General features: G+C 41.7%; 1 pseudogene; it reads right to left on the bottom strand.

Moving 5' to 3' along the window:
• Positions 1-2,634: 2,634 nt before the first annotated feature.
• Positions 2,635-5,462, bottom strand: LOC140724546 (cold shock domain-containing protein E1 pseudogene; annotated as a pseudogene).
• Positions 5,463-15,794: the final 10,332 nt, after the last annotated feature.

Below are 15,794 nucleotides of genomic sequence, written 5' to 3'. Positions count from 1 at the left end.
TGGGAGGCAGGGTTTAAAGGTCTGGCACAACATTGTGGGCCGAAGGGCCTGTTCTGTGCTGTATTGTTCTGTGTTCATGTTCTATGTTTCTACCAATTTCTCCTCCTAGAGCATCCAATGGAAAAGTTTCAAATTGCCACAATACATGGCTCTTGGGAAAAACCTCAGGACTATTACGTTAGCATGAACTATTTCCCAGGAGGCTTGGGATCAATGTGCCCCAGTAATCACTGATATGTTGGCTAAATTATCTCTACAACTAATACATTAGAACTGAAAGGGTGTCATGACTCTCAAATATATGCTCTTTCTCTGAAATTCCGTAAAAACTTAAAAGATAAGAATTAAATTTTATTTAAAAGAGAATCATAATTAAGAAGATATATTTCTGGTCTATTTCACATGATGGATTTTCTTTTGATTTTACTTCAGATCACATTTCTACAAGCTTTAAAAACTCGTCATAAATCTGACAATTCCAAGCTGCGTGTATAGAGGGCAGTAGAGGATTACAAAAGATCTGTGTGTTCTTCATGATCCAATAGCGCACCCTAGTGTATCTCTCTAATGTTATCAACTTTATTTACAGCTTCTCCACATTCTGCTTTGTACACTCAATGGTCAGTTTATTAGGCACACTTGTACACCTCGTTAATGCAAATACCTAGTCAGCCAATTGTGTAGCAGCAACACAATGCACAAAAGCATGCAAACATGGTCAGGAGATTCAGTTGTTGTTCAGACCAAACATCAGAATGGGCAAGAGATATGATCCAAGTGAAGTTGAGCATGGAATGTTTGTTGCTGCCAGATGGTTGAGTTTCTCAGAAACTGTTGGGAATTTCGTGCACAACAATCTCTGGAGAATGGTGCGAAAAATCAAAAAAGAACCAGTGAGCGCAGTTCTGTGGACAAAAACAGAGGTGAATGGCTCAAGCTGACATGAAGGCAACAAGAGTGATGTGCAGAAGACCATCTCTGAATGGACAACATGTCAAAACTTGAGGTAGATGGGCTACTGCAGCATCACATACACTCAGAGGCCACTTTATTAGGTACAAGAGGTACCTAATAAAATGGCCACTGGATGTATAATATTGTAGTTTTGATACTATATATTGGAACTATATTGCAACAAACTGGCACTCAATGTCAGTAAGATGAAAGAGTTGATTGTGGACTTCAAGAAGAGTAAGATGAAGGAACGCATACCAATCCTCATAGAGGGATCAGAAGTGGAGGTGAACTGTTTGAAGTTCCTGGGTGTCAAGATCTCTGAAGATCTAACCTGGTCCCAACATATCGATGTAGTTATAAAGAAGGCAAGACAGTGGTTGTATTTCATTAGGAGTTTGAAGAGATTTGGCATGTCAGCAAATACACTCTTCTATATATATATATATATATATATACAACTTCTATAGATGTATTGTGAAGAGCATTCTGACAGGCTGCATCACTGTCTGGTATGGGGGGGGGGGGGGGGCTACTGCACAGGACTGAAAGAAGCTGCAGAGGGTTGTAAATCTAATCAGCTCCATCTTGGGTACTAGCCTACAAAGTACCCAGGACATCTTCAAGGAGTTGTGTCTCAGAAAGGCAGCGTCCATTATTAAGGACCTTCAGCACCCAGGGCATGCCCTTTTCTCACTGTTACCATCAGGTAGGAGGTACAGAAGCCTGAAGGCACACACTCAGCAATTCAGGAACAGCTTCTTCTCCTCTGCCATCTGATTCCTAAATGGGCATTGAACCCTTGGACACTACCTCACCTTTTTTTATGGTAAAACTTTTTATTCTAGTTTTTTTCATGACCATTAACAGAGACACAGGAGAAAGGCAGGTGTTGTTTTCCCTTCTTGCAAGAACAAAACCTTCTCCAGTTTAGACAACCGCAAACTGTGAGCAGAGGCAAAACAGAAACAGGACCCTGCCTCTGTCCCACATCAACATCAATTAAATTCCTGATCTTATTTGGTATAGGAACACCGACCAGTTTTTTTGATTACTAATGCTTGGTATCAACAAGTCTCCCTGTTTCTATGCAAAAGGCATATATATACAGTACCAACGATTAACATTTCCACATTGATGCATTAATATACGTTAAAAAAATTCAGCCACTTTCTTTTCCATTCAGCGTTACACAGGGTGCCTTTTGTGGGGAAATAACAGTGATATTTGTGTTTTTTTTCCCTTTAGGCACAAATCTGTTAGTTTCTGGGATTGGGAAAATGTGTTCCAAGGCTGCAGTGCTGTACAGCATCAACAAAGTTGTACTGAAAGGGTTAATTAAAGCCAGTATTCATGGCCCTCAAGTTTCAGTTGTATAGCTTTCATCACAGATTTTTCTCTCGTTACTAACAAAAGGCAAATAAACTTAAATTTCAAATTAGCACTGATGTAAGATGCTTTTTGATTTTAAATCAAGCTCTATAATGTTGTGGAACTAAGGCTTCCTGCTCATTCATTGCCCCGAGCCTGTGCATTACCATTTTTTTTTGTTTTGGCTTCATTTTGTACTTTTTTAAAGTTTTTGATAAAAGCACAGACAAGTGGTAGAACTGTAGTTTTGCTTGAAAGTAGATAAATTGTGTTCCATTTCCATTTTGGACGAGGGAACACAGAGTAAACCCTCCCCTCCCCAAAGATACTGCATTTGGTAACGTGCTTGCTGGGGGAAGAAAAGAAATCAATCTGTCACTCCGGCTTGACGAATCTTTCTTTCCACAGTAAATCTCTTGCTGTTATCAGGTCCCTTTGGCTGGCAAAGTACAACTAATTTTGGAGCACTTGCGTCATCAAGGTGATGCTCTTCAGACGATGTACTGAACGATCAGGACGTGGAGCTGCCACAGGCCCGGGACCCTCACTGACACGGAATACATTGCAGGCACTACACTTTCCTGTATGCTGATTTAAGATTACAGAAAATTCAACTTCATCTCCAGGCTGCAACTCCACACCATCCAACACCTCATTCACATGGAAGAACAGCTTTTTACCATCACCAGCTTCATAGTTAATGAACCCAAACTGGTCTTTTACACAGTCCATGGTGCCTTTTCGCAAAGGTGTGGCATTGTAGGCCGACTTTTGTCCTGTTTGAGCCACAGTGCATAGCTGGAACTTGATAGTTTCTCCCTTCTGAAGACAATCTGTTTTGTTTGCTAAACTGATTATGCCAAAAGGATATACTTCACCTTTCATAGTCCCTTCCTCCGTAATCTCAACAAGTCCCTGATGCTCCGCCTGCTGTGGGTCGACACTGCGCAATGGCCTCAACACTTTCCCAGTGTAGACTGTTGGATAGACTTCATCACTGGGACCATTTACTGCTGTAATCCTGGCAACTTTTTCAGCACTTTGTTTCCTTTCCCCTTTGACAAACTGTATTCTACAATGTCTCCAACTTCCAACTCATCAACATCGCCCGAGAACTCACTGTAGTGAAAGAAAATTTCTTGATCATTTTGAGAAGTTTCGATGAAACCAAAATTATCTTTCAATGCTGCCACATATCCTACAAGTCTCTTAGCACTGGGGTTACGATTTAGAATTTCGATTGATACTGCACTCTGTAGACCAGTTCCTTTAACTTCACAAATGCTAAATTCAATCTTATCACCAAGCTGTGGAATTGCACACCCTTCCAGTTCCTTTATATGGTATGGTACAGTCATTTTTATTCCAGCTTCATCATATGCAATTACTCCCTCTTCACAATCCTCTTCTTTACTCTTAGCAGGGCTAGTGGACTTGGATACTGAACCAGTAGCTGCTTTCTCCACAATTCGAAAGTAACACTGCTCAGACTGTGTGTGAAATGAAAAGGTCCCTTTTGGAAGCTTTTTAATACAGATTGCATGGTTCCTTTGAGCTGAAAGAACATCAGGGACAACAGTGAATTCAACCTCATCGGAGATGTGGAGCTGCAGACTATCCATGATCTGACAAAAGTGGAGAAACATTTGAGTATCGCGATCTACACATTTAATGAAACCAAATCCATTGCGCATAGCTGCAATCACACCCATTTCTCTAGTTTCTCCAGTTAACTCAAAAGAATCGGTCAGAATTTCAATATTTGTGGCACATTCTAATTTGTCATGTCGATCAGTAGAGATATTAAACCTGACATGGTCACCTTCTAATAGAGTAACTTTAGATCTGGTATCCTTATCTCCAAAGGGAAGCTCTTTGGAAATGGTAAAGTTTACTTTGATACGTCCTGGCAAAGGATCAGTTTGGGTTTTACTGGATACTTTTGGAATAACTTTGGTGACAGTTCCATCAGACTGTTCAATACTAACATCTTCAAATATAACAGTTCCTTGGGGTAACAGTTTTACTTCAGTGGCATCTTCTTTTCCATTTCTTTCTTTAATAGTAAACTCCACATCATCTCCTGGCCTCAATGTGTCCAGATTTCCTTTGAATTCACTATAATGGAAGAAGATCTCTTTCACAAGGACACCCCTTTCAATGAATCCAAATGCTTCCTTCATCGCACAAACTACTCCTTGACATCGGCCCTGTTTCTTCTTCACCAGTACAATATTGTGAGCATTTACAGCACCAGTATGTTTATTTGTTTCCATGGAGAAAGAAACTTTATCTCCTGTTTCAAGTTGGACATTTCCATCAACATCTTCAGGTGTATATGTTAGATAAAACACTTACCCATTGCGTTCATAGCACACACTGCCTGAAGTCTGACCAGGAGATGAAGGTTTCAGCCCAGATTTGTTCTCAAGGTTAAGGGGAGCAGCACAGACAACCTGACCAATGATCCTTTCTTCAGGCAAAATTTCAGGTTTTACTTTCAGCAATTTGACAACAATTGGTTTTCCAGTCTGTCTGTCAGACGACACTCTGAATTCTACATCATCTCCCACTTTCAGATCTTGAAGATTACCACTGTACTGTGAGCAATGGAAGAATAGTCTGGCTTGTCATTCAGTGCCCTGGATAAAACCATATGATGACAGCAGCTTCTCAATAATGCCTGTTTCACGCAGGGCTCCCGAGGTACCATTAGCAAAACCAGAGTGGCCATTGTTATGCAAGAGGTTTGGATCAAAGCTCATCTTGAAATGTTGAATATTGCACTTTCACTGCCGTCTAATCTGTTTATTGCACGCTCGAAGTTTACAAGTGCTGGGTGGACTGAGACAGGATCTACTAAGCTAGCAGAGAATTCCTATTCTTGCTGCACTAGAGAGCATCCCAGGACAGCAACAAGAAGTGTAGAAGGTCTCGCAGCGGTGGGAAGTGCTCTTTGTAGGCTGTTGAGTAGGCACAAACTTCGGTTTCAGATCAAGCTTTCTTTAGCTGCAGTTTGCTCTTTGGTCGTTTCAGCTTATTTTTATTTGTCAACGTGATCTGAACTTGAAGCAGCAGTTTCAGTTGGTAATTTCAGTTCTATTTCACTTCATACCCAACAGCAGAAGCACTCCAGCGCCACCCTCACTTTAAAAAAAAATACAGTATGTCTGTTTTTTGCACATTTTAATCTAATCAATATATGTATACTGTAATTGATTTACTTATTTATTATTATTATTATTATTTTCATTTTATTTATTTATTTATTTTTCTTCTACATTATGTAATGCATTGAACTGCTGCTGCTAAGTTAACAAATTTCACGTCACATGCCGGTGATAATAAACCTGATTCTGATTCTGTTAATTTAGAGTTACAAGATAATGAACACGGCTGAAACATATAATGCTTTTTCAAATCTCAACATTTCATTCATTATTTACATTCAAGTCAGGAAAATAGAATTTCTTTCTTTCACGTCCAACAGCCCAGGGAATCCTGAAGACTGGGCTTTATAGTGTTTATTGTTTGGTTGCTAATTTATCTTGAATATTATATGTTGTGTACACATGTAATTTTTAATATACCTAGTTAGCATACAAGCCATATTGTAAGGGTGGTAGCATATGTGACACCCTTGCGATGGCTTAACACGATGGAATCCATTATGAAGAACCTTCATCGCCCACTTCTCATTGCGACCATCAGGAGGAGATACAGAAGCCTGAAGACACGTACTCAATGTTTCAGGAGCAGCTTCTTTCCCTCTGCCATCACTATGAAAATGAACCTTATTATTTTTTGCAACTCACACAAAATGGTGGAAGAACTCAGCTGGCCAGGCAGCATCAATGAAAAAGAGTGAACAGTCGACATCTCAGGCCGAGATCCTTCAGCAAGATTGTTCCTGAGCTCTACTCACAATGATTCAACACCTTCCAATCCTCGTCACCTCTTTCTAATTATTTGATTTCATTTATTACCAATAGGGCCATACCACCCCTTCTGCCTTCCTGCCTGTCCTTTTGAAACAACTTGTATCCTTGCGCATTAAGCTCCAGCTATAATTTTCTTTTGGCCTTGATTCAGTGATGCCTACAATATTATACTTGCCAATCTGTGTATGACTCTCTGTTTCTATATTGACAAATGATGTTTTAATATTTAAAGATAACTGAAAACTAATGGAATGAAACTACAAAAGCAATTTTCAGTGCCAGAAAGGTTTACTGACACAAAATAACATTTGACTTTGCTGCTAAAGGATTGAAATAGACCAGCCCAAGCATCACACGAGTTTAGCTGAAATACGTAAGACAAGTACAGGAATATTCTACAGCACAGTGCAATCTGAACGGCAACCTAATCTGTGAGATGGTGGTTTTTACAAAGGTAATTGTGGAATGGGACAGCTTGTACAGCAAATCATAAACACAAGAGAGTCTGCTGATGCTGGAACTTTTAATTCTAATTCCCATTCCTGTTCCGACTTGTTGGTCCACGGTCTCCTCTTGTGTCACGATGAGGTCACCCTCAGGGTGGAGGAGCAACACCTTATCTGCTGTCTGTTCTGTCTGGGTGGTATGAATATTGATTTTACCTCCCGGTTAAAAACAATCCCCACCCTGGCCACTTACTTCTTCTCACCTGCCTATCACCTCCCCCTGGTGCCCCTCCTCTTTCCCTTTCTCCTCTGGTCCACTCACCTTTCCAATTCTTTTCTCTCCAGCAATTTACCTTTCCTGTCCACCTGGCTTCAATTATTACCTCTTTTAGCTACTCCCTCTTACCCTCCCCCCACCTTTTTATTGTGGCATCTTCCCCCATCCTGTCTGGTCTGGGCCTGAAATAAAAAAGGAGACAAAGGAGATTTTAAAAAAAGGATCAGCCATGATTGAATGGTGGAGCAGACTCGATGGCCTAATTCTGCTCTTATGGTCTTAAGGAAACATTGACCGTTTGTTTATTTCCATAGATGCTGCCTGACCTGCTGAGTTCTTCCAGCATTTTGTGTGTGTGTAGCTTGCACAGCCCCACATTCAATGCCTGCATTTAATTCTGTATCTGTGCTTACCTGAAAATTCTCTGCTGCTTTCAGGCACCAGTAAGTAAAATAACTATCTTTCTCAACTTTATTTTGACAGCACATCACAGGCCTATACTCCCATCTCCAATTTGTTTATCTCTTCGCACTTTGCTTTTTGTTTCTCTCTACCCTAGTGAACACTTCTCTTTCCAAACTCCTCCAATGTATTTATCTAAAAGTTTGTGTTCTTATTCTCTCTACTTTCTTCAGGTTTTGTAGTTGTTTTAGGACTCTCAGTTGTTCCTGGTTATTTCCATTATCCACATGAAATAACTCACGTATCCAGCAAGTCAGACAAAATGTGATGACTCAAGTTGCAATAATCACGTTATTATCTATGTATGAGTCATGCGTTCAAGGATGAGATGTTTCTAGCCACTGATCTGTATATTAGTTGTCTCTAGTTCTTTATATAGGGACGTCCCTCTATTCTGAGGCTGTGCCCTCTGGTCCTGGACTCCGTCACTATAAAAACATCCACTCAATCTAGGCCTTTCAATATCTGATAGGTTTCAATGAGATCCCCCCTCAGTCTTCTAAACTCCAGTGAGTATTGTTCAAGGTAAATTTACTATGAAAGTACATATATATCATCATATACAACCCTGAGATTCGTTTTCTTGCAGGCATGCTCAATAAATCTGTGATGGAATAATAACCATAATAGAATCAATGGAAGTCTGCACCAATTTGGGCATTCAACCAGTGTGCAAAAAACTGTGCAAATGCAAAAAGAAAAATAATCGTAATAATAAATCAACAAGCAATAAAGATCAAGAACATGAATCCTTGAAAGTGAATCCATAGTTTGTGGGAACACTTCAATGATAGGGCAAGTGAAGTTGAGTTTGGTTCAAGAGCCTGATGGTTGAGAGGTAGCAACTGTTCCCGAACAGGCCAGAGCCACGAAACACTCCTCTTATGTTAAGCCTTTTATTCCTGGAATAATGCTCCGGAACCTCCTCTGAATCCTCCAACTCAATTACCAAACCGAGTTTCCTGTGTTAATTTCCCCTTCTGCCCTTGGAAAGAATTTCACTTTGTTACTATATTAAAATCTTCCTGATTATTAACGCCACTTTTATGCACTCAGTGGCCATGTTATTAGGTGCCTCCTGTACCTAATAAAGTGGCTGCTAAGTATATGTTCATGGTCTTCAGATGCAGCCCATCCACTTCAAGGTTCGATGTGTTGTGCATTCAGAGATGCTCTCCCGCACACCACTGTTGTAATGCAGGATTACTTGAGTTACTGTCTCTTTCCCATTAGTTTAAACCAGTGTGGCCATTCTCCACTGACCTCTCTAAACAGCAAGGCATTTTCACCATTGAACTGCTCCTCACTGGATGCTTTCTTTTGTTTTTCATACCATTCTCTGTAAACTCTATAGACTGCTGTGTGTGAATATCCTGGGAGATCAGCCGTTCGTGAGATTCTCAAACCACCCTGTCAGCCAGCAACAATCACTCCACGGTCAAAGTCACTTAGATCACATTTCTTCCCCATTCTGATGTTCGACCTGAACAATAATTGAACCTCGTAACCACGACTGCATGCTTTTATGCATTGCATTTCTGCCTCATGATTGGCTGATTAGATACTTGCATTAACAAACAGCTGTGCAGATGTTCATAATAAATTAGCCACTGAGTGTATCTGCTTTTGCTGTTCTGTTGCAGGAAAATAATCTCAGCTTCTCCAACATCTTGAGGCCGCTGAAAAAAATTCAGATTTGGCCATAACTCCTGGAAACCATCTCGGCAGTTCTCTTCATAGACTGTCACTGACACGGAACAGCTGTTGTACTGGCTTGCTTAACGACCCAACTTTGAATTTTGAAGAGGGTGAAAACCTTGCTCTGTTGTGAATGATTCACTTCCCATCCATTTATAATAAATAATAATTCTAAAGAAGCGAACATAGAATATAGAAGGCAAACTCGAGGAAATCTGCAGATGCTGGAAATTCAAGCAACACATACAAAATGCTGGTGGAACACAGCAGGCCAGGCAGCATCTATAGGGAGAAGTGCTGTCGACGTTTCGGGCTGAGACCCTTCGTCAGGACTAGAATATAGAATATAGAATGTTACTGCACAAGACAGGCTGTTTGGCCCATGATGTTGAGCTGACCTTTTAACCTACTCCAAAATCAATCTGACCCTTCCCTCCCTCGTAGCCTTCCACTTTTCTATCATCCGTGTGTTTATCTAAGAATTTCATTAATATCCCTAATATATCTACCTCTACCACCAGCACATTCCACGTACCCACCACTCTCTGTGTTAAGAACTTAACTCTGGCACACCCTCCCTCTCCTCCAAACACCTTAAAAATTAAGCCCATTTGAGTTAGCCATTTTCACCCTGGGGAAAAGACTTGGACCATCCACTTGATCTATGCCTCCTACTACCTTGTATACCTCTGTCAAGTCACCTCACATCCTCCTTCACTCCAAAGAGAAACGCCCGAGCTCTCTAACCTATCTTCAGTGATCTCCAATTTCTTATTTATTGAAGGTATTCAATGGAAAACTCATTGAGCTGTTTAAAAAAACCTGTGATATACTATTGTTACGAATGTGCCGCAACTCTGAGGGGCCGAAGGGTACAAAGTTGCCCCCTCCTTTTTGAGAATCGCAAGATCACTATTAATTCAGGTCTGGGACCCAGGAAATGAGAGAGAATCCACAAGGTTTGGAATGTGTCCTGGCCTCAGCGAAACAAAACCCCTGATAACGGCTATTGTCTCTTGGAGACGGAATTGTGTATTGAGTACTGTACTATTCATTGAAGCCCCTCAGGGGACGACCAGAGTGGGCTGGTTGAGGGATTGCATCATCCCAACCTGATTGACATCTGAGACCCCGTGAGTAAGGATAAAAGAGGGTCTGGGGAACAACCCCTTTAGACGCACCAGGAGAAACGCTAGAAATCCCGTGACAGCGTTTAATAGCGACAGCCGGTGGGGGGCTCGTGTGCGTCCTTCCCTTGCCTGGGATTGGCGGGCTCACCACGGAGGAACGGCTTAGCTAAAGGAGAGGCCACAAGTGAAAGGCCACACCAACGAGACTCTGACGATCGAAATCATAAAAGGAAAGCTGGCAAGTTTCTCAAAATCTCTCTCTCTCTCCAATCATTGCCACACAGCGGTCCCCAAAGGCTGCAGCCTGCATGAACTGAGTGACTTTTATATTTCCATCGGACAATACATTATCCCCTAGAAAACGATAGAGCTTATTTCTTATTGATTATTATTATACCCGCACTTTTAGATTTAGTATTGATGACATATATTATCTGTATGTTTGCATTGATATTATTTTTGTGTATTTTTACTAATAAATACTGTTAAAAATCGTATCATCAGGCTTCAACGGACCTCTCTATCTTTGCTGGTAAGTGGCCCAGTTACGGGGTTCGTAACACTATATTTTAGAGCAGAGTTTGATCACTATATTCAGCTTTGTGCACAGTGAGAATATTAGCAACATATCTAAAATTGACACAATTGAGATCAATGCTGAGTGAATATATACTATTTGAAAAATAAGGAATAAGAGTTGGGTTTAGAAAAATATTTTTATTTATCAGCCAATTTGTATTGAAAAAGGATCAATGGAAATCACTAAATAAGCGTCTACAGTATACATGTCCTGACCTACTTTCATTTAGCCAAATACATTTCGTTTGTAATCAATACTACAATAAATGTTACAAGATGCATTACGAAGGCTTCAAGAATCACTTCTTCATTGTGACATTGCAGAAGATATTGACAGAAGTAGCTATTTCTGCCAAGTAAGTCCTGGAATTTATGGACAGAATAGAAATATTGGAAGCAAAACTAGAATACTAGAGATGTGAGATACCTGAAATCAAAGCCAACAAATGGTGAAAATTCTCAGCAGCTTGTGCAGCGTCTGTGGGGCAAGAAACAAACTAAAGTTTTAGCACCACACACAAAATACTGGAGGAACTCAAAAGGCCAGGCAGCATCAATGGAAAAGAGTAAATAGTCGACATTTTGGGTCAAAGTCCTTCTTCAGTACTTGGTCCAAAATATCGTCTGCTTATTTTTTTTCCATAGATGCTGCCTAACCTGCTGAGGTACTCCAGCATTTTGTATGTATTGCTTTGGATTTCCATCATCTGAAGACTTCCTCATCTTTGTGATTAACTAAAGTTTTAGGTCTGATAAAATATGGGTTGAGTTTATGTACATGGTGGCATGTAAGTAAAGTATGGATTTCAGAGAATGGATTATGAAACAGTGGTTGAGTTTAGCAGGTTGGGCAGCATTCGTTGAAATGAGCAATCAATGTTTCGGGCCGAGACCCTTCGTCAGGACTGAAGAAAGAGGGGGCAGGGGCCCTATAAAGAAGGTGGGGGGAGGGTGGAAAACCAATCAGAGGAAAGATCAAGGGGTGGGGGAGGGGAAGCAGGGAGGGGATAGGCAGGAGAGGTGAAGAAGGAATCTAAGGGGAAAGCACTATGGGTAGTAGAAGAAAGCAGAATCATAAGAGAGGTGATAGGCTGCTGGAAGAGGAGACAGAGTAAAAGTGGGATGGGGGAAGGGAGAGGGAGGGAATTACCGGAAGTTGGAGAATTCGTTGTTCATACCAAGAGACTGGAGACTACCCAGACGGTAGATGAGGTGTTGCTCCTCCAACCTGAGTGTGGCCTCATCATGGCAGTAGAGGAGGCCATGTATGGACATATCCGAATGGGAATGTGAAGCAGAGTTGAAGTGGTTGGCAACTGGGAGATCGTGTCTGTTGTGGCGGATGGAGCGGAGGTGCTCGACGAAGCAGACCCCCAATCTGCGTCGGGTCTCGCCGATATAGAGGAGGCTGCACCGGGAGCACCGGATGTAATAGATTACGCTTCGTTGAGCACCTCCGCTCCATCTGCCAGTGCCTTATAAAGCCTCAGCATCACAACCCTGCTCTTATATTCTTAACCTCTTGAAATGAATGCCAACATTGCATCTGCCTTCCTGACCAACTGACTCTACCTACAAGTTAATCTTTAGGGTGTTCTGGACAATGCGTCCTAAGTCCCTTTGCATCTCAGATTTTTGGATTTTCTCCCTGTGAGAAAATAATCTGCACATCTATTTCTTCTACCAAAGTGCATGACCATGCTTTTTTCAACATTGGATTTCATTTGCCACTTTCTTGCTCATTCTCCTAATAAGTCTAATTCCTTCTGCAGCATACCTGTTTCCTCAACAGTACCTGTCCCTTGACCAATCTTCACATCATCTGCAAACGTGGCAACAGAGCCGCCTATTCCATTATCTAATCATTGATATACAGCATAAAAAGAAGCGATCCCAACACCAACCCCAGCAGAACACCACTAATCACTGGCAGCCAACCAGACAAGGATCCATTTATTCCCACTCAGTGCCAATCAGCCAATGTTCTAAACATGCCAGTAACTTTGCTGTAATACCACAGGTTCTTAACTTGGTAAGCAGCCTTATGTGTGGTACCTTGTCAAAGGCTTTCAGGAAGTCCAAATATACAACATCCACTGCATCCTCTTTACCTGTCCTGGTTGTAATCTCCTCAAAGAATCCAACAGATTCATCAGGAAAGATTTTCCCTTAAGGAAACAATGTTGACATTGTCCTATCTTGTCCAGTGTCATCAAGTACTCCATAACCTTATCCTTAACAACTGACTCCAACATCTTACCAGCCACTGAGATCAGGGTAACTGGTCCATAATTTCCATTCTGCTGCCTTCCTCCTTTCTTAAAGAGTGGAGTAACATTTGCAATTTTCCAGTCCTCTGGCACCATGCCAGAGTCCAATGATTCTTGAAAGATCATTGCTAATGCCTCCACAATCTCTCCCACCACCTCGTTCAGAACCCTAGGGTGCAGTTCATCTGGTCCAGGTGACTCATGCACTTTTAGGTCTCTCAGCTTTTTGAGCACCTTCTCCCTGTAATAGCAACTTTACTAATTTCTCTTCCATCACACCCTTCAATATCTGGCACACAGTGAAGAATATCTGCCACAGTGAAGATTGATGCAAAATACTCATTTAGTTCCTCTGCCGTCTACTTCTCCCCTGTTATTATTTCTCCTGCCTCCTTTTCTCGTGGTCCTACAGCCACTTGTATCTCTTCTTTTCTTTAAATACTTGAAAAAGCTTTTTCTATCCACCTTGATATTGTTTGCCAGCTTGCTTTCATATTTCATCTTTTCCCTCCTAATAATTCTTTTAGTTGCTCTCTGCAGGTTTTTTAAAGCTTCCTAATCCACTATCTTCCCACTAATTTTTGCTTTGTATGCCCTCTCTTTTGCTTTCACATTAGCTTTGACTTCCCTTGTCAGCCATTGTTGTACTATTTTGCCATTTGAGTATTTATTTGTTTTGGAATACATCTATCTTGCACTTTCGTAATTTTCCCAGAAACTCATGCCATTGCTGCTTTGCTGTCATCCCTGCCAGCATCTCTTTCTAATTTACTTTGGCCAACTCCTCTCTCATATCACTGTAATTTCCTTTACTCCACTGAAATACTGTTACCTTACTTTCTCCCTATCAAATTTCAAGTTCAACTCAATCATATTGTGATCAATGTCTCCTAAGAGTTCCTTTACCTTGAGCTCCCTAATTGCCTCCGGTTCATTACATTATCACCAAATCCAGTATAGCAGATCCTCTAGTAGGCTCAATAACAAGCTGCTCTAAAAAGTCATCTCATAGGTATTCAACAAATTCACTCTCTTGAGATCCATTACCAACCAGATTTTTGCAATCTACCTGCGTGTTACAATCTCCCATTGACCTCATGACATGGCTTTTCTACTTCCCGTTATATTCTGTAGTCCACATCCCAGCCACTGTTGGGAGGCCTGTATATAACTGCCTTCAGGTTCCTTTTACTCTTGCAGTTTCTTAACTCAACCCACAAGGATTGAAAATCTTCTGATCCTATGTCACATCTTTCTAATGATTTGAAGCCATTATATACCAGCAGTGGTGACTTGTAACCTATACAAGTTTATCTAAACTCAACTTTTAACTGATGATCACTGATGCTATTAGTGGGAGGTGAACTGGGGGTAGCCATGCCAAGCACCTGCTGTGAACGCCCTTTCGCTTTCTTCCACACAACGCAGTCTGCTGCCCAGTTCTTCTCTCGTGCTTCCTCCAATGGCATCTGCCCAAAATGCTGCTCTAGTGCCACTATGAGGGCACTTTAGTCAGGCTGCTCAGCCGATTTTAGGTTGAGGGGAGCCCACAGGTCGTCCCCCTGCATCACCAGGGCAGGGTACGCTATTGTCTCAGGGGCTCCACCCATTGTGCCATACGGCAAGTTTGACTTGTGCCAGGTAATGCCCTAAGTGGCCAGTACCATTGTAACTGGGGACCTTGTGGCATTAATTACTGGGGCCCATTGGCTTTCTCCAGCAGCGTAGATGGTGCTTGCTATATTGCCTGTTCTCCCATGGCTGCGGTGTCTTGGGCTCCCCGGCGTGGGCCACGAGGGAGGTGAGCGATGTGTTCCAAAAGTGTACCCCGTGTGGGGAAACCGGCGTATGCTCACCTGTTGGGGTTCCTTGGGAAGGCATGATGCTCAGCTCCCAGGTTCTCCTTCCGGGTGGCATCCAATCTTCAGAAACCCAGCCTGGGGCTGTGGGGGAGGCTATCGCTCAGTCCCTCGACTTATTACTGATGTCGTAGCTCCTCAATATTGTTGTCAATTTCTAATCTCACTCCTGACACCAACGTGGTGAGTATTTCCTCTATGATGATAGAAGAGGAAAACTTATTTTTCTCAAAAGCAGAACAAAAGACAGAACGCCATGGCTCGGTGAAGTCACGTACAGACGGGGGAGGTGATTATTACCGGTTCCGTTCAGAGCGACGCACAAATACATGTGAGCAGCTGTATAACCTGAGTGAAAAGGAACTTGATTATCACAGCATAATTCTACTGAACACCAACACCACAAATGCATTTTAAACAAGAACAATAAGTAGCAAACACAAAGTACACCTCAGATGCTGTGGTCAGATCAACACGTACAAATAAGCTGGATGAACTCAGCAGGTTGGGCAGCATCTGTTGAAATGAGCAGTCCTGAAGTGAAATGAGTCCTGACGAAGGGTCTCGGTCCAGAACGTTGACTGCTTATTTCAATGGATGCTGCCCAACCTGCGGAGTTCATCCAGCTTGTTTGTACGTGTTAACAATAAGTAACGTCAGCCACTAGGAATGCTGGTGTGGACTGTTGACCATGCCCCTGGAGCGCCACAATATTATTGGCTAATTTACATTCGTATTCCAACATTTCTTTCTTTATGATTTTTTTAGTTGCCTTCTGTTGGTTTTTAAAAGCTTCCCAATCCTCTA

Source organism: Hemitrygon akajei, chromosome 1 (assembly GCF_048418815.1).
Source record: "Hemitrygon akajei chromosome 1, sHemAka1.3, whole genome shotgun sequence".
In the NCBI taxonomy this organism is placed as follows: Eukaryota; Metazoa; Chordata; class Chondrichthyes; order Myliobatiformes; family Dasyatidae; genus Hemitrygon; species Hemitrygon akajei.
The sequence above is the reverse complement of the archived record's forward strand: the minus strand, read 5'-3'. Positions and strand labels throughout refer to the sequence as shown.